Raw genomic sequence first — 25,458 nt, 5'->3', positions numbered from 1 at the left:
ATAATAATTCTTAGAAACACTAGAATGATTCTTAGAATCACTAAAATATTAAGTTGATCCATATAAACATATACTATATTTTTTTATTAAACTAATCATAAAATAATTATTAATATACAAAAGGATAGTTTCCATCTTTCCTAAAATAAAAACTATAGAATTACCTAACATGATTAAAATATATATTATAATTAATGATTTCGAATAATAAATATTGTGTAACTATTGTTTTATCCTTCATCATTTTTGTTTAATTTATTTTAATAATATAAAATAAAGCAATCATATTATAGAATAAAATTTATATGTTTGGCATATGTTACATTTTGAATTTTTAAAAACAATTTTTAATTACTAAACTTGTTAAAAGTCTTACATTTAAAATTTTGTGATCAATAATTTAAGAAAAATCAAGTCGGCAATAGCTCTAACGAACCGTTCCCAGAAAACCAAATCACTTTTTCATTTTTCTTCTATTAGTGACTATTTTCTTCTCCAAAAAATTAAAATACTTGACAAATTTGGCCAAGCTCATTTTTAACACATTAGATTTTTAAACAATCATTTAGTCCGTTTAATATTATGCTTAAACTTAGCATAAAACCCAACACATATGTTAGATATATTTCACAAAGCTAATAATTTCATATCTACTATTAATATATAAAATATTAAAAACACTCAAATATATTATTATGTTTGATGTCATTACAATAAATGTGGTATAATGTATTGTACGTGTAACAAATATATAATGTATAGTTTTAAAAACGTATTTAACTCTGCGCAAAACGCGGTTATTACCTAATATGAAATAATCAAGAAACAGAGAACAAAAATTAAAAATTCAAGAAAATGATACTTTCTTTTCAACATCTATATTTAATAATAGATTATTTGAATAAAACAGATCAAATCACGAATACCATTAAAATTTATATATTTGATTTGTGTCCATCCCTAGGTGTAGGTATTAATTTTACTATATATAGTGAACATAATTCTTATCCTAAAAGCTAATATTTAATAAACCAATTATATTGATGAACAAAACTTTAACGTACTGTGCATAGAAATATAAATTATATTATAATAGAAACTAGTGAAACATTATAATATAAATTAGGTGTTTCTGCAATTTTGCGAGTATAAATATTATATTAAAATATATATTGTGTTCACAATATTAACTCTTAATAATAATTTGAAATATTAAAAATTTAATTTTTAACTTCAAATAGTTTGATAATCAAAATTTTTAGTGTTATACTTTTAGAAGAGGTGTGAGATTTTTTTTTTTTTGGGTCAAAGAGGTGTGAGATTTAAGGATAGTTCAGTAACATCAACTTAAGTCACTACAAATCTTCTTTTTATATGAACCCAACATTATAATTGGTTCAAGTAATTGGTTGAATGGTCGGCGTTCACTACACACATGGAAGAATTTCTGCGATGTAAGGAATTCTTTCTTAACTTTATCATCCAGCATATATCAAGGACGCAAAATACTCTGGCGGACAAGCTGGCACGAGGTGATAGGACTTCGCCATCTGTTATGGTTTATGTTGATTCAGTTCCTCTGAGGTGGCTTTCGGACCAGAAACCTTCTTAGTTTCATAGCTTTTTGTTGTAAAAAAAAAGTAATTGATTGTAAAATTACTTTTTATTATATTTTAACAAGTGAAAACACAATAATATCCTAACCATCAAGTAAAGGAAAAAAAGCGAAAGTAATTATGTATGATTTATAAATCCGTATACATTTACAACCATAACAAATTTTAAATTTCACATATAAACGTAGATGTAACCATAAGTCACTTAAATGATTTCTCTTTTCATAGTAATGATTTTTTTTAAAATATATAACTAGAGTTTGATCACACGCTTTACAAAAAAAAACATTAATTTTGATAAAATAATGGTAAATAAGTTTTTTAAGACGTTTTTGCAACTACACGTGGACGTTAGAAAAAGCTCGTCCCCAGGGTAGATCTGAGTATACGAAAGGATAGCAATCTTCTCGAACTGGACGAATTCCTTCGCGTGAAACAGTTTATTCCACGAGCACCATGACGGCTATCACCACCTCTCAGCGATTTACCGATAATAATTTTGATGGATAAAGAGACAGAGGAAGTGTAAGAGATTTAAAGAGAAAAAGAGAAAATAAGAATAGAGGAAGAAATAGCATTATAGAGACATACTTTTTTATTCACAAAATAATCCTTTAACTTTTTACTTTAACAATTATAACCAAAATAAATATTTTTAGTGAAAATATACTGTTTATATAAATATATAATCATCTTTTTTATTTACATAATAGTTTCTTAAGGATATTCAGTGTAAATAATATCATAATTTTATGAATGTTAAACTAAATTAGGTTGGTTTTCAACTTTTACAAGTAAAATGTACTATTTGTAAAATTAGAAAAGAATATATCAAAAATATTCCTTTTTAGACGAAGAAATAGAAGAATACATTGGAGACAAATCCATCTCTATTATAGAGTTCTCCTATTTTAAAGAAAAAAATAGGGAAATACATTGGAGATGATCTAAGTTAACGAAAACATATGATTTATATTCAGTATAATTTCCTAAAACAGTCTAACTGAATAACTTTTAACTAAAATCCAAACCGGAAGACGTGGATGACAAATAATTTATAATTTTTAACTAAAATCCAAACCGGAAGACCTGGATGGCAAATAATTTATAATTTTTAACTATAATCCAAACCGGAATGCCCGGACCCGACAAGACCCGATCAGAACCCGACCCGAAGACCCGAATGTCCAAGCCTAATATGTTTCGTGGAGATTTCTATCGTGTCCAAATCTTAGGAATGGCTTTAGTTTATATAAGAATCAATCATTTTTTGAGTTTATTTGATAAATTTGTAATGATATATAGTAAGACAAAATGACCATATTATAATTGGAACAACTAACAATACAATCGTAATGGTATAATTTGCGAGTAGACTACTGTATGGGGTTACAAATAAGTTACAAAGTATAAATGGTTACCAAATCGTGACAATTTTTTTTTGAAATGTTAAATTTATATATCAACAAAAAAAAAGTTTAACAGTACTGAAACTTTAAAATGCTACTGCAATACAACTATTTAATTATTTCCCAGCCATCTTTGTATCAGCAGGCTATGAAACTCAGGGTTCCTGAGCCGGATGGAGGAGATTCTGTTTCCGATGGTCCTGTCTAGCGACTTCACTAGCTGAGCCGGCGAGTTTCAAGGGTTGTTATTCTTTCAACCATTGCGTTCTCTCTACAGTGAATAGATTGATCTTTGAAAAGCCAGCCGAAGCATGTAGGAGTCAACCTTATTACGACGAGGACATAGCAGGGTATTCATGGTGATGTTCCAGTCAGGACTTGGCCGAGGAAGGAAACATCCAACCAGGTCAGTCCAGAGAGTATAAGAGTACGAGATGCAAAGAATATGTGGTCTCGGGTTTCATCTGGTTCCACAGAGCCTGCAGACCTGAACCTCGCCCTACGCTCTAGTTCGATCCCCTCTTGAAAGCCTGTTCTGCACAGCCAGCCACGATATAAACGAGAACTGTGGCATTGCTTCCGAGAACCATATTATTTCACTCCACTCCATAACATTCCTGTGAACTCGAATTTGATGATGAGAACCAAGGTTTCTGGATGATGAGAACCAAGGTTTGTAGTTATCATCTCCATGTTTCCATAGCACACGGTTGCCTCCTGCATCTTCTACCGGGGGTGGAACAGAGTTGATGGCAGCTATTATCGCCTGTAGGTGACAGCTGCGACATCTTCTGATGTTGCATTGCCCATACGAGGCTGCTTCCGCGACTGTGGCATATCTGTTGATACCAAGAATTATAGTACCCGAGTCAACTGCAATGTCAATTAATTTGTAACTTCTTTGTGACTCTTTTATGTTTGTAGTGACAAAAGAGTTCCAGACCAAACTCTATATCCTAAATATTGTATTATAAAGGTAACTTCCTTTTGACGATAAAAAAAAAGAAGGTAACTTCTTTTTATACAAAATATGTAGTTAAATACAATATATAAAATAAAATTTGTTAATACCAAATTTATAAACAAAATGATTATAAATGAAAGTAATGCAAATGTGTTACATTTGTTTTGTATTCTTGTGTTAATATCCCAATATTATGAATGAGTCTATATACAAATAAGATTAGTTCTTGAATTTGTTAGACTATTTTCTAGTAATACAGAGTAAAACATCTTGTGAACTTATGCTACGTAACCACAAGGCAGTGTTCTATTGGTAGGCGGACTTTGGTTTGCTAAGCAACCAAGATTCGAAGGCACCTTAATACATTTCATTTTGTGGCACGCGGATATGGTCATATTTTACGATACATTTAATTATCCAGAGTAAGAGTTCATCCTTAGACCGCACACCCATATGAAGATTAGTCTGAGCCATTTCATGAGATTGTGATTCCCCCAAAAATTAAATAAATTAAATATAAATAAAAAAAGTTATGTAAAGAGGTTCTGAGATAAATGCAATTGTAGTCGCAAATAAGTTACAAAGATTACCACTATTTCGTGACTCATTTAGGTACATAGTGTTAAAACAGTCACAAACTAGGTAAATAAAACATTCATTTTTTTTTTGAGTTAGAGAGCTGCGTTATGACTAGAAAATCTATCACTTGTAACCTTCGGTTTATACAACACAATAACTTAATACTCTCTCCGTTTCACAATGAGAGACTTTTTAGTGTTTTCACATACATTAAAAAAAATATTAAATCACTATAATAAATGTATCATTTTCTATAATTTTTAATTTTTAATATTTTTTAACCAATAATAATTTATTAAAGTCAAATAATTTTCTTGAAAATCACAACTTTTTCATAAAAAATACAAAAGTCTATCTTTTAAAACAATTATTTTTTCTAAAACATTTAACTTAATGAAACGGGGGAGTATATACTAATATACATAATATTTGCTGCTAGTTTACGACTCCTCCACTATTGTAGTTGCAAAATAGTGGCAAACAAAATTTTATTGTATCAATTACATTCAAGCTAGGAAACTGCTCCATGACTAGAACATTTACCACATGTATATCATTCAAACTATTCTCCCTTAATATGGTTTGTATAGTAGATGCCTGAAAAGTTACTTTATATTCTGTATTCGTGTAGAATAATGAGGACTTAAAAAGTTAAAATAAAAGAAGTACTTATTCTACATAGTTATGTTCCATCGAAAATGAGAAACTTATTACTAATACATATATCAGTTAATTATTATTTGTCACTTGCTTGGTTTTATCTTCAACAGGTAATAATAATTCATCTTCCGTTTCAACATCATCTTCAACATCGGAATGATACTTTAAACTGGATTCACTTTAACAGTCAACCAATCTACTGCAATTTTGTTATCGTAGTAACCATTACATCATGATTTTGTTCCTACAAAGAATTGATTCTTTTCTTTTCTAAGATTAGATATGTATATATGTCCTCTACGTGTAAAACATGTATTTTTATAACTGTAAATCGCAAAAGCAATAGAAAAAATATTTAGGGTCTGACTGGTGTAACTGCTACAGTTACGGTTACGGGCGTTTGCGGATGGGATACTTATAAATGGTTAACTATCAAATGCTTTAAATAAAAAACTAATAATATTTACATTTTATATAATTATAAAATATTAAAAATAATATTATTCTAATAAATATAAAAATTATATTTATAAATTTATACTTTTTTAAATTATAAAAATATTTTTGTTTTTAATTTTTATAATATAAATGAAAAATAGATAAAAATTTCTTATTTCAATTTTAAATTTTATTGAACATTTTTATTTTCATATTTATATCACTGGAAAAAAAAAATATTTTGGTCTCCCGCAATCTCCCACAACCTCAAACTCTAGCTGGAACCAGTTTTTGAATTTCAAAAGTTTAGAGCAGCTTGAAATGATTTATGGTCTTTTCTGTGATTGTTGCAAAACGCCAACAACCGCTACTGACCGCAAAAGCTGTGTTTGCTGGTGGTAACAGAAAAACCAGTCATGCGCTTACAACTTTGCGAAACTGTATTTAAATTATATTAATGACTAATTTTGAAATAAGTGTTTGTGACTAGATACATATTCATAAATCAGTTGTAAATTAATATATTTTGCTACCTCCTTGTATAGTCGCAAAAGAGTTTTATATCGCTCTCAAATAAACAACCAAATTGTTGTGGATAGCCTACTGGTTAAGGGTTAAAGGCTTCTACACCCAAGTCTGGGGTTCGAATCCCAGACTATGTAATTTATTGCAGATTACAGGAAATCCAGGTTTCAAATCCCGGAGAGAGCGATTTATTAAACAATTATGCAGACTACAGAAGAAAGGCTTACAAGGGATCTTCAACATGGTACAAGTAAATCTAACCAGAAGTGAATCTTCATATGACGGCTCAGATGATGCAGTTAGGCGTAGGTCTTCATAAGGCATGTAGTATTGTTGGTTGTTGAATCGTCTATTTAATCTCTCATATCATAATTGTAAGATCATAATTAATCAGCGTTAAAAAACAACAACCAAATTGCAACTGCACACTTTGGTTGCATATTTGCGACTAACTTATGACACATTACATTTGCAAATTGGTTAGAAATTAAAATTTTGTAACTGCTATTTTGGTTGCAATTTGTAGTTTCAAAATTAATGTTTTCTTGCAGTGACGCTCGCATGGATAATTTTTAATTTTTATAAATATATATAGCATTAATGTTAAAGAAAACATTGAAAATATAATGTTTAAAATTTAGGAGAAATTGTTTAAAATACCTCAAGTTGGCCACTAAATTTTTAAATACACTTAATAAAAAATGTACAGTAGCTTTTGGGTTTAGGGTTTAATGATTTTTGTTTAGAGTTTAGTCTTTAGAGGGTAAAATTGGGTTTATAAACTTCTACAAATATTTTATAAACTATTCTTAAAAATTTATAGATGATTTAGGAGAGTTAATTTAATATTGTTTTATAAAAAACATTAAGGTATTTATGAAAATGGTTATCCTTTAAGGGTAAATTTTAAAAGTGGTTTCAAACTTGTAGTACAACTAAAATTTACGGTGTTATATATTGTAAACTCTATAACATTATTAATGTTTTCGATACTATTAATAGATAATGATTTATGTATTTATACATAATTTAATTTGGTATTAGTTGTTAATACATACTAATGTATTATTGCAATATTTTAACCTAATATATTTATAATTTCAAATAGTAAAATAAAATACATTTAAAATATGGAAAATAAATATTTTCAATTTATATAGTTTGAATTAATTTTTAATTCATTTAATACAATATAAATTTGGAAATTACACACATTTTTTGCGTTACTAAGATTCAATAAATTATAAAATTATATTGATTTATAAATATTTAACAGATTTTTTTATTTCATTCTTATTCTACATATATTAAAAATTAATTAGTATCATAATTTTTTTTTTTTCAAAAAACTCAAAACAATTGTTTTACATGATTGGAGAGTCCCTGTTTGGGGATTACCATAGTTCGATGAGAAGTAGAGTCGGAAACAAATTGCCAGTGTTTACAGGATCTCAGTATGCTTTGATATAGGATTTGCTAGACTTCATAAGGATTAATATGTAACGTCCCGACTGTCCATGCCCACTCACTTGGCCCATTGGCCCTATCCCGTGCGACAGGCGCTGCATTGATTTTCAGAAGTTTGAAAGTCTTGTTTACTACCCTTGCAATCACGAAATGATATTTTCCTGTGCTTTAGCCTCACTCACATGATATCGTGAATCACTTCCCAATAGGTCAACCATCCCTCCAGTACTTCAGTTCAAACACGCTTAACTCTGGAGTTCTAAATAGATGTGTGACCGAAAAGGTAAGTTCACTTTAAAGACATAGATAGTCAAATCAATTTTTTAAACCTTTCCATACACCACAAACTAGAATGTTATAATTCACACCCTCTTGAAGAACACAAACGTCTACGTTGCACCCCAAGATCGTTACCCATGTTTGTGTGAGCTCTCACTAACTCCACATTCGTTTGAGTTTGGCTCTGATATCACTTGTAACACCCCACCGCCCAGGGATAATGGGTCTCCCATGCCCGCTCACTCGGCCCGTGGTCCCTGTCGCATGCAATGGGTGCTGCACTAAATTTTCGGAGGCTCGAAAGTTTTGTTTACTGATGCTGCAATCATCACATGACCATTCTCCGTACTTTGGCCACACTCGCAAGATATCAAGAATCACTTCCCGATCGGTTAAATTTTTAATCAGATGTGTGGCCAAAAATTTAAGTAGGACATAGATAGCCAAATCAATTCTTTTAAGCATTTCCATATACCATAATCCGAAATGTTACATAATCGTTACACAACGTATTACGCAAGGAACAATGACACCAGTCTCTTCCTTATATTAACTTTGAACTTCTGTTATATGTCATATTGTTGACTTTATCTATATTTTTTTGCTCAAGATTTCTCTTGTGTGCTTAGATGTGGTGAATATTCTGTATGGTGTGTTTTCTGGTTTCTAAAAAAAATAAGTTTCTTAGTTTATTTTTAATTTGCTCATGTTTCAGAAAAAATAACATAACAACAGCAACAGCATAGTGATGATCACAGTTCCTAAACCATACCATAAACGTGTACACGTACACATCAACGAGAACAGCAGCATCAAATACTAATCCAGTAATCTAGAGACATTTTTTTAAGCATTGCAATATCACAGTAAAACATTGATGTTCAATTGTCACTTGTCAGCTACTTACATCACCATTCCTCTTGAGATTACGATCATCGCCATCATCATTGGTCCTTGTTTCTCCTTGTTTGCTTCTCTCTTCCTCTAGTACAAGAACACATGCGCATAAGCAAAACATTGACATTTTACGACGAATATATGTCGTCGTAACATAACGTACTACGAGGTTAGGACGAAATGTATATTCATCGTAATCGAGTCGTAATTCGCCAACAAATATATTTCGACGTAAATCGATGTAATGGCACGACATCTTAACGAAAATGAAGAATGGTAAGTTTCCTCGTAATTGTTAAATTACAATTGTATTACAACCTCAAATTTTGCATCCAACTAACGTCGAAATTACGAGTAAAAGTAGATAGTAGGTGAAAATGTGTTTGTTTTGTGTGGTTGGTTGTTTAGAAAAAGAAATATAGTCGTAATCAATTAATTACCATAAATCATTATTTGTAATATTACTTTGGTTGTTTAGTTACTTGTAGTAGTGGATGATTGTTTAGTTAGATTTTAGATTTAGGTTTTTGATTTTTGGCTTTTAGTTTTTAGTTTTTGGATTTTAGTTTTTAGTTTTTAGTTTTTGGTTTTTGATTTTGTAGTAGTTTTTAGTTTTTTCAAAAACATGAATGGTGATTTTAGATTCTGGTTTTTTGTTTCTGAGTTTTTTTTTTAATTTTGATTTTTCTGTATATTTATCATTTTTTAAAAGTTTTAATCAGTAATTTATTTAATTTTAGAAGTTGTCTATTATTTTAAAAACTTGACTTAACTTTACATAAAACTAGTTTTAATAATTAGTTTTTTTTTATTGACAAGTTTTTTTAAAAATATTCTTATCACAAAGTATTATATTGGTCATAAGGTCTTATAGTTTATAGACATGAAATAGTAAAATGATGAAAATTAATTTTTCTAAATAATACAAAAATTGATTAACAGTAATATTTACGTATTATTTTAATAGTTAAATTTTTATTATTAAATTTATTTTCTAATGATTTATGTTTTAATAATATTAACTAGATTTTTCACCCGCACATTCGTGCGGGTAGATTTTCGTTTTATAAATATATAACAGATACCATCGCAAAACTTTCAAAGATATAATTTACATTCTAGTGTTATATATTATGTAATCTATAATGTTATTAGTTATGTTTCTTATTCATTATTATTAATGTATAATGATTTGTTTTATACATTTTACTTTATTATTAATTGTTATTATATATTAATATATTTTCGAGTTTGGTAAAATAAATTCATAGTATGAAATAAACAAATTGAGAATCTCCTTCATTTTTTTCTAATTTTTACAGACTGAATACAACACATTTTAAAATTTTATTTAGTTACTATAGAACTGATATTTTCTTAGCATAATTTATATTTCTATGTTATTTATTTTAATATATTGTGGGATTTTGTAACTAAATAGATTATAATAATACTATATTATTAATTATGAAATCAATCGCTGCATTAATTTAAAAATATTTTAAAATTTTATTAAGATTTTGTTAGATTTTTTCCAACATATTTTGTTATAAGTAAAAATAAAATTTAAATTTACAGTTAAAATTTATTTATTAATATCTATATAATTTATAAGATTTTTTAGAAATGTTATATATTAAATATATTAACTTAAATAAACAAATAGATGTAATTGATGAAATAGACCTAGTATGAATTTTTTATGGTATTTCTTTTAATAAAAAAGATATAGAATATAATTATAAAATTTGAAAAATAGCATACAATTTTATTTTATTTTTTTATAATAAAATTTATTTAAATTAATGTATAATAGTATATATTATTTATTACGAAATTAATTAATGGTATTAATTTAAATAAAATATTTTAAATTTTTAGAAAGATTTTGTTAGATTTTTTCAACAATATTTTGTTATAACTAAAGATAAAATTTAAATTTACAGTTAAAATTTATTTATTATTAACATATTTATATATTTAATAGATTAATGTAAATAATTAAATAAATGTAATTAATAAAATAGACCTAATAAAGTTAGTATGACTTTTTTATGGTAGATAAAAATGGTACTTCTCTTTTAATAGAGAAGATATAAATATGCATATATATAATACTGAAGCAAATAGAAAATAGAATTAAAAATAAATATTATAGAAAATCTCGGGCGTAGCCCAGGCCTACCCTAGTGACTACAAAAAACAAAGTTTTGTAAGATTCAAATCTGTACATAGAATAAACTTACAAAACTTTATTTTTATTTTAATTAGCATTTTTATTTTTTTCCTATATTAATGGGTAAATATATAAAATAATAAGAAAATAAAAAACTCAAAAGCCAACCAAAGTAGTCAAAAACCCATGAAAACTTGTTTTTGGTTTTTATGTTAAAGAAACAGTTATTTGAAAAAACTAGTTTCCTTACATTTTAGGGAATTCATTCTTTATAAAATCTTGGTTGGGTGAAAAATGGATTTTGGAAAAACTAGGTTTCCTACATTTAAATATGATTAATTAAATATGATTAAAATAAATAATAAATAAAATCTTTTCAACCAATCAAATTAAAATAACTTTTTTAAAACTCCAATATTAGTGACACTTAAGCAAAATTAACTTAAATGACTTCACGTTTAATATATAGTAGAATATTCCATTCATTTTAATTTTTTCGCACATATTAAAATTTTGATCATTGATGCATCATTTTGTAATTAATTATTTTCACAAATTTTAACCAATAGACTTTCAAGAAACACAGTTTTTTTAAGTTTACAATTTACCAGTAAGTACAACATTGAATATATAAAATGTATCAGTTTGAAATAATTTTTTATATGAAATATGAATCTTTTCGAAATGGAGGTAGTATTTATTATTTACATATTATTTCTAAAATCTAAATTGGTTTATTATCCATATAAGTTATGCATTTTGTAATGTATATTTTTTATGATACTTGTATAAAAAGTTTCTTCAAACACATGGTATTTTTACTCTCATCAATTTATTACGTAATCAGGGACAAGATACTAATCCTTGTGGATTAGAGAAATGCAGTATCGTTCTTTTATCGTGTCTTATGATAGTAAGCTGAACAACAATGTGTTTTTTTTTACATTGATCTAATGATAGATTCCATCAAGTTTGATGTTTTTCTCACACTCGTTAGTAACTTCTCTTTATCTGGTTTCTCATCTTCATTAGTTCTTTTTATACTTTGCAGCCTATTTGTACCCTACGATAGGATATAAATGTCGATGATAATCAACGTCTAGGTGTTACAGCCAATTTAACTCTACAACAAAATATATATATTTTGAACTGATTCTAGAAGAAGATTATCTGCAGAATGTGACAGAATAGCCAAACTCGAAGTCCATAAAGAGAGGGAAAACAACTCTACAACCAAATATAAAACGTCAGTTTGATGACTTGGTTAAATGGTGTATTGTTAAACTTTCCAAAAACTTTTCTAATCTCACACATGTTACTACATATGAGGTTTCTTGCAGATATTGAGCGACTCAGAAGAAGATTGTCGTATTAAAAAATTGGTCGAGAAGAATAAAAAAAAAATCAAAGATTAGGAAATCCACTTTTTATTTAATATATATTATATATTAATCTAGGAAAACATGTTGTTTTATCTCTATATATAATTATAGGCATCTTATAACATTATTTTCATTAAAACTTAATATAAAATTTTCATAAATTTTTTATGTTATTTATTCTCATCAATTTATTAAATAAGAAGCTCAAACATGAGTACATCTTCATGTAATATCCCCAAGTGCATTTATGTTTATTTATCTACATATTGGATAGCTTTTTACGAATCCACTAACATCCACGAAGTGCTGATATTTCTGGATGAGCAAAGGTTGTGATTGGTGAAATCAAAGTAACTGGAACGAAAAATTTTAGTTCCAGTTACCTCACTTTCACCAATAACCAAAACTAATTTATTTATTTTTTAGTGTCAGTCATTGGTACTAATTTAAAATGGAAAACTGAAAACTATAAAATAAATAAAATATTAACAGCACTATTTAAAAATTAAAATGAGTATAACAATTTTTTGCCAAAAAATTATAAAGAACACACAAAAAATGTTACGTGTAGATGAACAATAACAAGAGTAAAAGAAGTACAAATGATTACAAATATTTCCAGTTAACTGGAATAACTTATGCTGAAATACTAATTCATAATAATAATTTTAACTCATATATTTTGCTATTTATGAGAACCAACATAATCTTAATCTAATATTTAAATATATATATATATATATTTCTCATCAATATTTAAAGTATACATATGTTCGGGCATATAGGGGTGGGCACTAAGTGAATAGTACCGTAATTTAAGTATTTTCGATTTGATTCTTAGTTTACGGATATATAGTTTTCAAATTTTATTTGCTTCGAAAAATATGGATATTCGGTATACTAAATATTTATAGAAATTTGCAAGTATTTACGGATATTTACGAATATCTCGTCCACTTTATTAAATACAAGTAAATCTAAAAAAATGTACAAGTTAGTTTTCCAAGTATCTCTTTTACATAATATAAAACAAAAAATAAAGATTAGTGAAACTATATGTTCCATAGACTTTAAAATTAATTAGTTTTTTTTATAAAACATAAGATTTTGGAAAAAGTGTAGTTTTTATAAATATTTCATATTTCCTTTTTAATTTAACACTTTCATAAGTAATTTTATAAATGAAATTATTAAAATTATAATAATTATATAAAATTATACATTTATAGCTCTCTATTAAATGGTAGATATATTTATTTTTGTATAAAAAACAGAACGAAACGGATATCCAACCAAGAAAAAATTAAATATTTGTGATTTGCTTTGTTTTTAACAGATATTGATATTTAATATTTTTTTGCTAAGGTATCTAAATATTTTAGAACAAATCGAAATGAATAATAAATTGAATCAAATTTAACCGATAAAATATCCAGTCCTACGTGCATATATATATATTGATCAAGGTGCACGTAAATGCATAGTTTTCACATAAATGCATAGTTGCGTAGAGGTATGTAAATACGCAAGTTAGTTTACAAAAAAAAAAAAAAAGTAAATACGCAAATTTTCTGATGTTCATTCCTAATAAGTCCAATGTAAATTTTTACTTTATTTGTTGCTTGAGAATTTTCCAACATCTAAAGTGTATATGTTCGCGCATATTGATCAATGTGCACATAAATGCATAGTTGCGTATATAAATACGCAATTTCTGTATCTTCAACTTGTAGAAGACGGCAAGTCCTCAATGCAGTGTCATGTTTCTGTTGTGATCTAAACTTTTAAAATTTTAGGCACAAATTGCGCTTAAAGCAAAGGCGTTATAATGACGTTAAAGAAGAAAAAAACAAAAGCCAAAGCATTATCACGAGTAAAAGAATCATAAAAATATCGAAATTCGTTTGCAAGTGTCAAGTTCATCACGTAGAACATTTTTTTAACATTTACACACAAAAAAAGGTGTCAATTTCATGTTTATTCTCAAAGGTAGATACTACTCATTGGAAACTAGTTCTCAAAAGCAGATACTGGTATATATTATTGGTATCAATTCCAGTGATCGGAAATCGCATTAAGCTAAATAAATTAATGAAAATTGGTTGAAAATCAATCATATTCAATACAAAATATGCATTTAATATACGTAGTTAGATACTCTCTTATTTTTCTCTAAAGTGTGATTTTAACATTACTTCTTTATTCAAACAACTTTTGTTCATAATTTTGACGTAATTAGATCTTTTCGGATATATCTAAACTATTATTTGAGAAGTAAATTTGTTGATTTATCATACTCCTCTTAATTTTAGGTTTAGTCATATTTTTAATTTAATTATAATTTTAATAAATAATTTTAGTGATTTAAAATATCATATACGTTAAAAGGTAGAATATTGAAATTCTTCACTATCTTTAATAAATAATTAGATTATATTTTTAATATATAATTACCCATAAGACGAATTTCATTAATTGAAAATCATCATTATTTAAAAAAATTATATATTATGTTATCCAAAAATATTTTACATCATAATATTTTAAACTGAATATAAATCTATGTATATAGTGTATGTATATATGAATGTTTTCAAGTCTATTTTACGTAACTAAATATATTTTATTAAAATATTTTTTTATCATATATAAAATTTTAATATTTAATTAATTATTAAATGTTTCAAAAGCATGAAAATAATTTATTCTAGGGGCATTTTGATTTTTACTACTATTTTGCTACCATTATTCATGTTTACCACTACTAAAGTAACATTTTCAAAAATATCTTCTTTATTAAGTGGTAAAAGAATTTTATATTCTTGTTCTATATATATATATATATAATAATTGTTTAAAAAATAAAATTAAAAAAATTTAAAATTTTTTTATATGTTTTTGAGTTTTTCTTTTTCAAATTCGAAATTTTTTATAAAAAATTTTGAATTTTTTTTCAAAATTTCTTTTTGAAATCAAAAATTATTTTTGAAGCTATTTTAAATAAAAAACTATATTTTAAAATATTTATTTATATATTTATTAAAATCCTAAATTTCACATTTTAAAAACTTTATCATATCCTTCAACTCTAAATTCTAAATCTAGATTAGTTAACCATATGTACGAAAACGCAGCTGAGGCGGCTGGAAAATCGCTGAAAAAACATGGTGCAGCTTCCAACCATGGCGATTTGACCTTAGACATTTACTTAATCAAAAAAGTTTTAGAACTCATCATTATTGTCGATTTGGAATCCGAAAGTATTTTTCTTTAATAGATTAGTTATATATTAATTTAAACATATAAGATTAGCAAGAAAACAATAGAAATTGCAAAAAAAAAAAAAAAAAAAGACGTGGCTGTAATTTGTTCTGAGAATCGTAGATCTGAGGAAGAAAATAAAGTTATTTCTGTAATTTCTGTTTTATTTAACCTAAAAATGATAAAATAAACCAAAAAAACATCCAGGTGTTCGAACCAGTGATGGGAGATAATAAATAACAGAGGCCGATGACCACTACCCCATGCACCAAAGTTTATAACTAACTCACATATTAAATATAAACAGATAACACGTATAGAAGTACACTAAATTATTCTCTGATTAATCCCCGTATAATCTCCGATTATTCGGCACTAGACCCTATCAAAACGCATGCGTTACGCCTAATGCATTTCCAAACATGGATTAACCCTAGAGTTATAAATATCTTTTACTCTTCATTAAAGTGAATGTATAAGTGGTTAGTATAAACATGAAAAGTATATCTATGAATGTGATATTTTAGAATTTTTTTTATTCTAATGGTTTTTGAATTGATAATATATATATTATATGTATAATTTTTTTTGTAAAGTTATTAAACCCGCAAGTGTGGACAAAACACCTAGTTTCAAATAATCAAATTCATTATTCTCAATAAACTTGATAATTATTAGGAAAATTAGAAACATATGTATAAATGATCAATTGCTTTTATATACTCCATCCATTTTAGAAAGATGTATGTTTTAGGTTTTTTACACTTATTAAGAAAACATATTAAATTTAACTACAATGCATTTCTTCCCGTTATCTACTATTTCCCACAACTTTTAACCAATACAATTTTTATAGACACCATTATGTTTTTTGTATTTTACAATTTGCAATTAATTTATGTATTGAAATTGTAAAATATATATATTTTTGAAACAATTTTTTTTTTAAATATGGATGATCTTTTTGAAACGGAAGAAGAATATGTTAAATACGTTAAAAAATCAGTTGCAAAAAAAACGTGGAATGTTCAATTTTATAAAATGCATTAAGTGCCTTATTGACGAGTATTTTTTTTTAACACCACGAGTGAAGCAACAGATAATTGGGTCGGCCAGGAAGGATACATAAGAATAATAAATTATCTGGGGATAAGTGTTGACATCATATTATTCAATTTCAGTTTTGTGTAACCTACGATTGTCGAGAAGAATGAATATTGACAGATGTAAGTGCTGGTTGAAATGTCGAGGTCTTAAAACTGAAGGAATTTCGTAACGCATTAAGTACTTAAAATTCGGGTTGTCTCAGTTTTAAAGAGAAGATTGTTTGCAAAAGTTGAGGATTTAATGCCTTGCACGCAACTAATCCGAGATGACCTACTAAGGTTTTCTTTTTAATTTGCCATAAACATTATCTTTCTCTAGAAAAATATTCTAAAAATGATTGGATTTTGATCTGTGCATTCAATTCATAAAAATATTTTTACTTAACTGATTCTTTATTTAATAATAATAATTATTATGTACAATTTTTTTAATTATAATTTATACATAAATTATATTTAAATTTATTTACGTAGTGATTTTAGTTATTTTAAGGTATGTCCAATTATTTTAAAATCAATAAACTAATTAACTCCTCTTATATTGGTTGGACTAATTTTATTTTCAATTTGTTTTAAACGCGTCAGAATCTGTTAATGTTTTATAATAGAATTAAGTTAATATGTTTGTTCAATTTTTCTTGTATATAATAAATATTTATATGCATGGTAGAATAACCCGCAGAATCATGTATTCACAAAAACTAGATTTTTTAACCGCACTACGCACGGATAAGATATTATATGTATTTCTCAATTCTAAAAAAATAATGTATAATATTGTATTACATTATTTAATGAATATAAAATAAGATTACATAACATAAATATATTTTTTAAATTTTCTTTGTGGAAATCATTATGTTGTTTGATTGTTGTATGTGATTCACATATTTGCATAGTTATTTGTGATAGATGAATAACTATATTTTTATTATCCAGTAAATAATATGTATTTATTATATAATATAAAAAAATAAAATTATTTACTTTTAAAACAAACTTGTCTCATGTTGGGGACACGGTTATAGACATATCATATTCGAATGAGATATTTTTACAGTTATCAATCTTCTTAACAGTCAAGAAACAAATCTGAATATCAAACCAATATTCATACGATCTCTTTGTGGAATAACTGCTCTGAATAAATTGAATTTAGGCATCAAAAATGACTGGAAATAGATGTGCATATGTGTTATCTAAGTCAGCTTTACAATGTACTATTCATAGTTCATATATCTTAAACATCTTGAAATAACTGATGCTAATTAATAATAAACTTTTGGCTGGCAAAAAAAATCAAATTTATCTAATTATCGCTTAGATATTTTATTAATATTGTCTAAGAAGCTTTCAATTGATATCATAATTTAATTTTTATTACTTTTTTTTTGTTAATTTTACAGTTTTTTGTATTTAAGATTTTTTTCTATATTAAGCTTATATTTCTTTCACATAATATATATATATATATATATATATATATATCATAAAAATTACCATCAAATCAGTTTTACTTATTTATTATTTTGTTTTTAATAAAAATACACTTTTTAAATAATTTAATTTAAAATAAAATTATATATTAATTTTGTTGTATTCTAATAATTTGATTGATTTAATTAATTTGCTTTGGTGGATGACTTAAAAAGTTTTCATATGAATCGGGGAAAGCAAGCTTATATTGTTATATTATATTTATTTGTGTATATGGAATCTGTATATAATGCTAGTGTAATAACGAAAGAACATTATTACAATTTGAAATTAATCAAAATTGAATAAAATGGTAACTAAATAAATCTAATTGTTTTTTTATCTTGTTTAGTTGGATTCTCATGAAAAGAAATCGATAGGTTAAACAAATGTTTCAAAATTTGTTGTGTTATTATTTTGTCTATAAATTACAAAATTTATTAAATTGATATATTTAATTATTGCACCCTTAAATAATATTTTATTAAGACATTAGAGAACTATGGTTTGAGTTGTTTTGTCAAAATTGTACAAAAATCTATGCTTTTTCATATTTGTCACGAAAATTTATATGTTAAACTTACTTTTACAAAATTCTTAACTTTGTCACGAAAACAAAAATCTATGCTTTTCATATTTGTCAATGTTCTCACACTTTCAAAGAATATATTAGCTTAGTCACTTACTTATTTTTTTTTACAAAACAAAGTATCGGAGTCTTGAAAGTTGAATCCATATTATAGTAAATGTACATAAGAGTTTGTGATTACATATTTAGTGATTCTTGTATATGTGTCCAAGAAAGTTTCAATGGCTTAGTGCTATATGCCCTATATTTATGTCATACTAACCCAGGTTCGATCATTTCCTTTGCATTGTTTTTTTATTTTTTACGAAAAAATAAATGAGATGACGTGGCAACTTTGGACTCTCTGATTGGATGATTTTTTGTGCCTACGTGGACACTCTAAGAGGAGCTTATATTCCCCTTTTAGTATAGTATAGATATCAGTTATTAATCGAGGCCACCATATAATTTAATAACAAAAAAGATTAATTAACTTAAATAACTAAAACGCCAGCTAGAGCAAGAGACCCAGTTGTACACCCCAAGATGACCGTTAGCAGTCTCATTGATTACGAGTTAAAGGAGTGAGATGCACGATTACTAGAACAATATGTGGATCAAGAAGACATTCCGATAATTCAGATCTTGGCCATAAGCCCCACTCACCGACGGGATAATTTTTGTTGGGAGGTACACCAAAAATGGGCAATATACGGTTAAGTCTGAATATTGGGTTGCTATGAATTTGATGAGAACAGTGAATGCGCCACAAAAAATTTGCCATCTTATATGGCAATTAATCTCTGAACAGATAGCGGTAGCAAGAAATCTGATACGCCGCAATATGCGATGTGATAACTACTGCCCAAGATGTGGAGAGCCTGAGGAAAATGTTACTCATACGATCTTTGAATGCCCACCAGCCTTACAAGCATGGGCCTTATCATCTACACCATCGAGTTCTCAAACCTCTCTGGTACCAAGTGTCTACACTAACATGGATTATCTGTTCTGGAGGAAGAATAATATAATAAAGCCGGAAGATGATAGGGATCCTTATCATTGGATAATTTGGTACATCTGGAAAGCGAGGGAAGATAAGTTGTTCAGAGGCATAGATAGAGACCCATTGGAACTAGTCAGGTATGCAGAGAGTGAGTGCCAAGATGTGCATAATGCGAAGGAAACTATATCTGCTCCTCTACAGGGACAGCCTTAAGAAGAAACACAGGCCTTAAGCTTGGGTAATATATGTATGGTTGATGGTTCGTGGACCTCCACAGCTTAGTTTAGTGGAATGGGATGGTCTGGAAAGATAGCACAGGGAAAATTCAACTTATGGGATCCAAAAACTTAACGCGGCACTCAGAGCTAGAAGCACTAAGATGGGCAATGGAGAGCATGATACAATACTCGACCTGTCAGAGATTTGGGACGGATTGCAAGAATCTGATTGCAATGATACAAGAACCAGAAGCGTGGCCCAACTTCTCAACTGAGCTGGAAATCATTCAAACCCTTCGGTTGTGCTTTATGGACTTCAAGATCAGCTATTTACCAAGGACGCAAAATGAAATTGCAGATTCGTTAGCTACGAATGCACGTTCTTTTCATAGATCTCTATGTTTTATTGGTTGTTCTATTCTGGTATGGCTACCCAGACCACCTCAAATTTGAGTAATAAAATAGCCGTTTGCTGCAAAAAAAAACTAAAATAACTAAAACATATTCTAAAATTATCATTTTTAATCAAAGATTGTTTGGAAAAAAAAAATTATTTGCATTTTCAAAATCAGGCTTAATAGAAATTTGGCATCCTTTAGTTTAAATATATAGAAATAATATTGTATAAATTTTTCTAACACGATAGATCATCATATATATAATCTAGACTAAGTTTTAAATGTAAAATATTCATTTTAATATGGAGAATTTTCATGTTTACCATTTTGTTTGTACCATTATTTGTGTTTACCACCGCTAAAGAGTTATTTGGCTATTTTCAAAATTGACTCAAAACTCAAAGTCAAACGTAAAACTAACCCATATTTTTTGGATTTTTCTTTTGTCCTATTCACCCCACAAGTTCATATTATTCGCGAAAATGCCAATAGTTTTTTTCTTTTCAAAAATGGTCTTTTTACTCTCTCAACTTCATCTTCTTCAAATATTTATAAGATTGCCATTGCCATCAATACACCAACTTCCATGAACAACCAATTTGAAGCTCTTAATGCACCTCAAATCGATTTACACTTCTTCTTTCTTAATTCTTATGAACTAAAAACAACATCTCTTTCACTTTCTCTCCATATTCATCCAAAAAAAACCCAAGATTTTGATTCTAAAAGTTTTTTTTAGTTCATAGAGCCATTGAAGCTTACAATTCTTGGTGGGTCACTTTTTTTTTTGAGATTCTGGATACTTGAAGAAGACTTTTGTGTGCTAAACAAGTTATTTCACTTGTTGAAACTTTGAAATTAGTTTTTTTTTTCAGATCTGTTCGTTCATACGACTTCCGGGTAAGTCGTCTAGCTGTAGACGACTTACATGGATGTCTTCTGGTCAATACAGAAGTTAGTTTTGCAATTGACTTTTAAATGTATTTTTCTAGACGACTTACATGGAAGTCGTCCATCTTTATTTGTTAAAAAAAAATTCGAGACGACTTCCATGTAAGTCGTCTAGGTATAATAAAATATTGATTTTTAATTTTCTACTGGACGTAAGTTGTCCAGAAAAAATCAAATTTCTGACACAATCCGGTTAAATGCAAAACTAATCCATTTTACCCTAGACGACTTTCATGGAACTCGCCTCAAATTTGTTTTTTAACAAACAAAGATGGACGACTTCCATGTAAGTCAGAAAATCAATTGCAAAACCAAAATAAATGGAACAATTCCTAGAAGTCTACCAGACGACCTTCGTGGAAGTCGTCTGCGTCAATGTTTAATAAATTTTCATTTTCTCTAAAACTATAAAGACTTTTTTTTTTTTTGTTAATTCATGTATATAATTAGTCAATATTGGGGGCTAATGAATGAAATTTATAACTTAATTGGTAATATTATGAGGTTACCAACATTCATGCTTAGTAAAGTTTCTAGCTAATTGAGAAGATTTCCATATGTTAGTTTTTGTAAATTTGTTAAGTAACTTTAAGATATGTTTATTTAATTTTCAAAAGTGTTAAGTAATTTCAAGAATATGAAACAACATGGTTTAATGTGTCTTCTTAGATCATAAGATATACTTTATACTTATGTATCTAATGAAAGTGTTCTATCTTTGAACTTATGTAATGTTTTATCTTTTGTGAATTTGACTAAGTTTTCTTAAGAATTTTTCTCCCTTAGTTTTGTGTTTGACTTTTTGTTTTGGGTCATATTTGAAAAAAACTCTTAAAAGTGATCAGAGTAAAAATGGTTAGTGTAAACATGAAAAATGGTATTATAATTGTGGCATTTTTTGGCAATTTTCTTTATAATATTTAAATAATATTATAAATTATGACCAAATTTGATATGATAATATTATCCTTAACTGGCCCTTTTACAAAAAAAAATACATTTCTTTTAGACTTTAACTAGTGAATACCAAACAAATAATAGGAACAAAGAAGAGAAACAAAATAGCAGGAAAAATAATTATTCCTTACTATTCATTTCTGAATTTAATATTGAATAATTTTGTTCTATGCTTGCTTCAATACTTAAATTAAAAAGAATAAAAAAATAAACATTGAAAAAAAATATTCTCTGCCATGTATCTCACATTTCTATTGAAAGGTATTTTTAGTATTCTTGTAGATTTTTCGTCTATCCCAACTCCAATATCAATTGTTGGGTTTTCTTGAACCCATTTCCATTTTTCTGTTGTTTCATTTGGGGCTACGAGGCTGCTGGTCTGATTAGATTTATTTTTGGACTCATTTTCTAAATGATTCGTACTAATTAGAATTTGACATTTCTTTATTTATATTTTCGATGTGAAATTTAATTGTCATCTCTCACAAGATTTGGCTCAAACCTCCTAATATTTAAAAAGAATGCTAACCTCTTAAAATAAGTTTTTAGATTCTTTGTAGTTTGGTTGGCCTGGGACTCTTCTCAAAACGATTAAAAATCACCAAAGAAAGTAAAAATCTCTTATATTCCTGTCTATTTTTCTCTTTGTAAGACGTGCAAGACATAGAAAACCTTGGACTTGAATACATGATGAAGATGCAAAGAAAGAGACTTTAAGAATGTGTGGCTGTGTGACACAAGTCTATGTCAAATGTCTCCTTTCTCCGGCGTTCACGGTCCGTCTGCAGTGGACCTCAAGCATAAAACTAGATAATTAGTTAATTTTGTGAATATCATATGATATGATTCGTGACAATCCTCATATGGAAGACAGGACGAACAAGACTTCAACAAAAGCTAGCACAAGTGTTCTTGAATTTAGCTGCCTATTCTTTGTATTTTGTATTTTTCGGTTCAACTCTCTTATCTATCAAGATCGAACTTACGAAATTACTTTCTATCATATCAATTTGTAAAGGATTGTATGAAATTAATTCTAACCTCACATGTTATAAAACTATTACTATAGATCTTTGTATTTTAAATATAAATTATTTTATTGATAATATTATCATTTTCTTTTATATTAAATGTACATGTATATTATTTTTAATTATAACAAAATACCATAGAAATATTTATAATCTCTGTTTTAAATAATTAATGAAATTAGTAGTAATTTAAAATATTAATTTAAAGTATTAATTTAAATTGATATCAATTCATTAATTAAAAATTATAGTTTTATATAAACAAAATTAAATTATAAAAAACTAATAATACCATTATTTTTATAAATTATAAATAATCTAAGTACATATATACAAAAAAACAACAACTTTCATTTATTTTTCAACGTACTTTTGTGAATATTATAAAATAATCATTTAAATCAGTATTAGTTCAAGAAGACTCTACTAACAAAAAAAATTATATTTTAACTCTCCGATAATTATATTTATTAAAAGTCTAAATTTAAGTAAAAAATATTAAGTATACAAATTCTACATCTGACAAGTATTTTTTCATAAAATATAAATTTGTTAAATAATGCAGTATAAATTAAAATTACATCAATAATTTTTACAGAAATTATTTATTATAAAAAAAAAACTAAAATTATGATGTAGTCATAAAGTATTTGTTAAAACCTAACACTATGTGAATACAATTTTGTAATATGAATTTTTCTTTTGTAATTTGTATCAAAAATCACTTCTCGCATACCCAGACATTGAATATGTTTTAGATCTTAACATAAAGTTTCATTTTTTATATACCAAATTAAAAACTTTAAACTTCTAAATTGTTATAAAACTGAAAGTTACAGTTGTAACATATTATTTGATCTACCCTTTAAATTTTGAAATGAAAGAAAAAAATTTGCACATGTCAAAGTCCAGCACATATGTTACATTGGGATGGCTAATTAGTTTTTCTTTTTTAAACTTGTATTTCACTCATTAACTTTTAGTATCTCATCAAATATCAATATAAGCTCTTTCAAGGATATCCGATTTATTACATACTAGTATATCTCCCGTGTTACACTTGGGCATGTGTTTTATAATTTTATGCATTTGTTTTATAATTTACAATGTAAAATGTTATTTTGTGGGTTATATAATTTACAGTGGAAATAAATGTTATTTATGGAGTTATATTAATTGGTAAACTTTAAAGAAAATTAAAATTTTGTTGTTTATGTTACAATAGTCCAAACACAAGATGAACATTATATATTAATCTATTTTCCAAAACCAAAATAAATCATTCCATATGAATGTTTAATTGAGGGAAAGCATATCTTTTGCAAAATTTTAACTAAAAAAAACAAGAGAAAAAGACCAAAATAGCACTAAATCAAGTTTTTGTTCTCAAACTAGCACTCAAGGCCAAAAGTCACAAAAATAACACTCAAAGGGTGGAGTTTAGGGTTTAGAATTTAGGGTTTAGGGTTTAGAGTTTAAGTTTTAGGGTTTAAAGTTGAGAAGTGAGGTTTTGGGGATAAGATTTCAAATTTTGAAAAATAAAAAAATTTAAAATTTTCAAAAGATAAAATGCTATTTTGGTCATTTTAGTTTTTGAGTGCTATTTTTGTGATATAAACTTAGAAATGTGCTATTTTGGAGATTTGCCCAAAAAACAACCTCAATTTTGTATATAATTGAGGTTAATATTTTTGTAGTCTTTCTTGTTTTATATATATTTTTGTTTTTGGAGTATTCTTTTACATGTTTTTGTACTACTATTATTCTTTTACATGTTTTTGTACTACTATTTTCATACTTTCTAAGTTTTGATTTCTTTTATACTACACCTGCATAAAAAATATAGAAGTTTAGATTCTAACAGAAATTGCAATTAAAAACGTAAAAGGAAAATTGTATATATTTGGTCTGAAAATAAACAAAAAAAGTTCACCACATTTCTATGAGATTATAAACACAGAAAATAATGAATAAGAAAAACCAACCTGATCAAGTTAGGTCTTGATCTAAACAGTAGACATATGAATTTTTCTTGTTTTCCCTACCAATTTTGTTGCCTTCTAATTATCCTCACCTTTTTTTTAATATATGTAA

General features: G+C 26.9%; 1 protein-coding gene across 1 annotated transcript in view; it reads left to right on the top strand.

The window, feature by feature from the left end:
* The window catches only part of LOC103873306, a 728,778-nt gene that overhangs the window by 11,379 nt on the left and 691,941 nt on the right, over positions 1-25,458 (top strand). The gene's annotated exons all lie outside the window — the stretch shown is intronic.

This window comes from Brassica rapa, chromosome A06 (assembly GCF_000309985.2).
Source record: "Brassica rapa cultivar Chiifu-401-42 chromosome A06, CAAS_Brap_v3.01, whole genome shotgun sequence".
NCBI classification, from domain to species: Eukaryota; Viridiplantae; Streptophyta; class Magnoliopsida; order Brassicales; family Brassicaceae; genus Brassica; species Brassica rapa.
The sequence above is the reverse complement of the archived record's forward strand: the minus strand, read 5'-3'. Positions and strand labels throughout refer to the sequence as shown.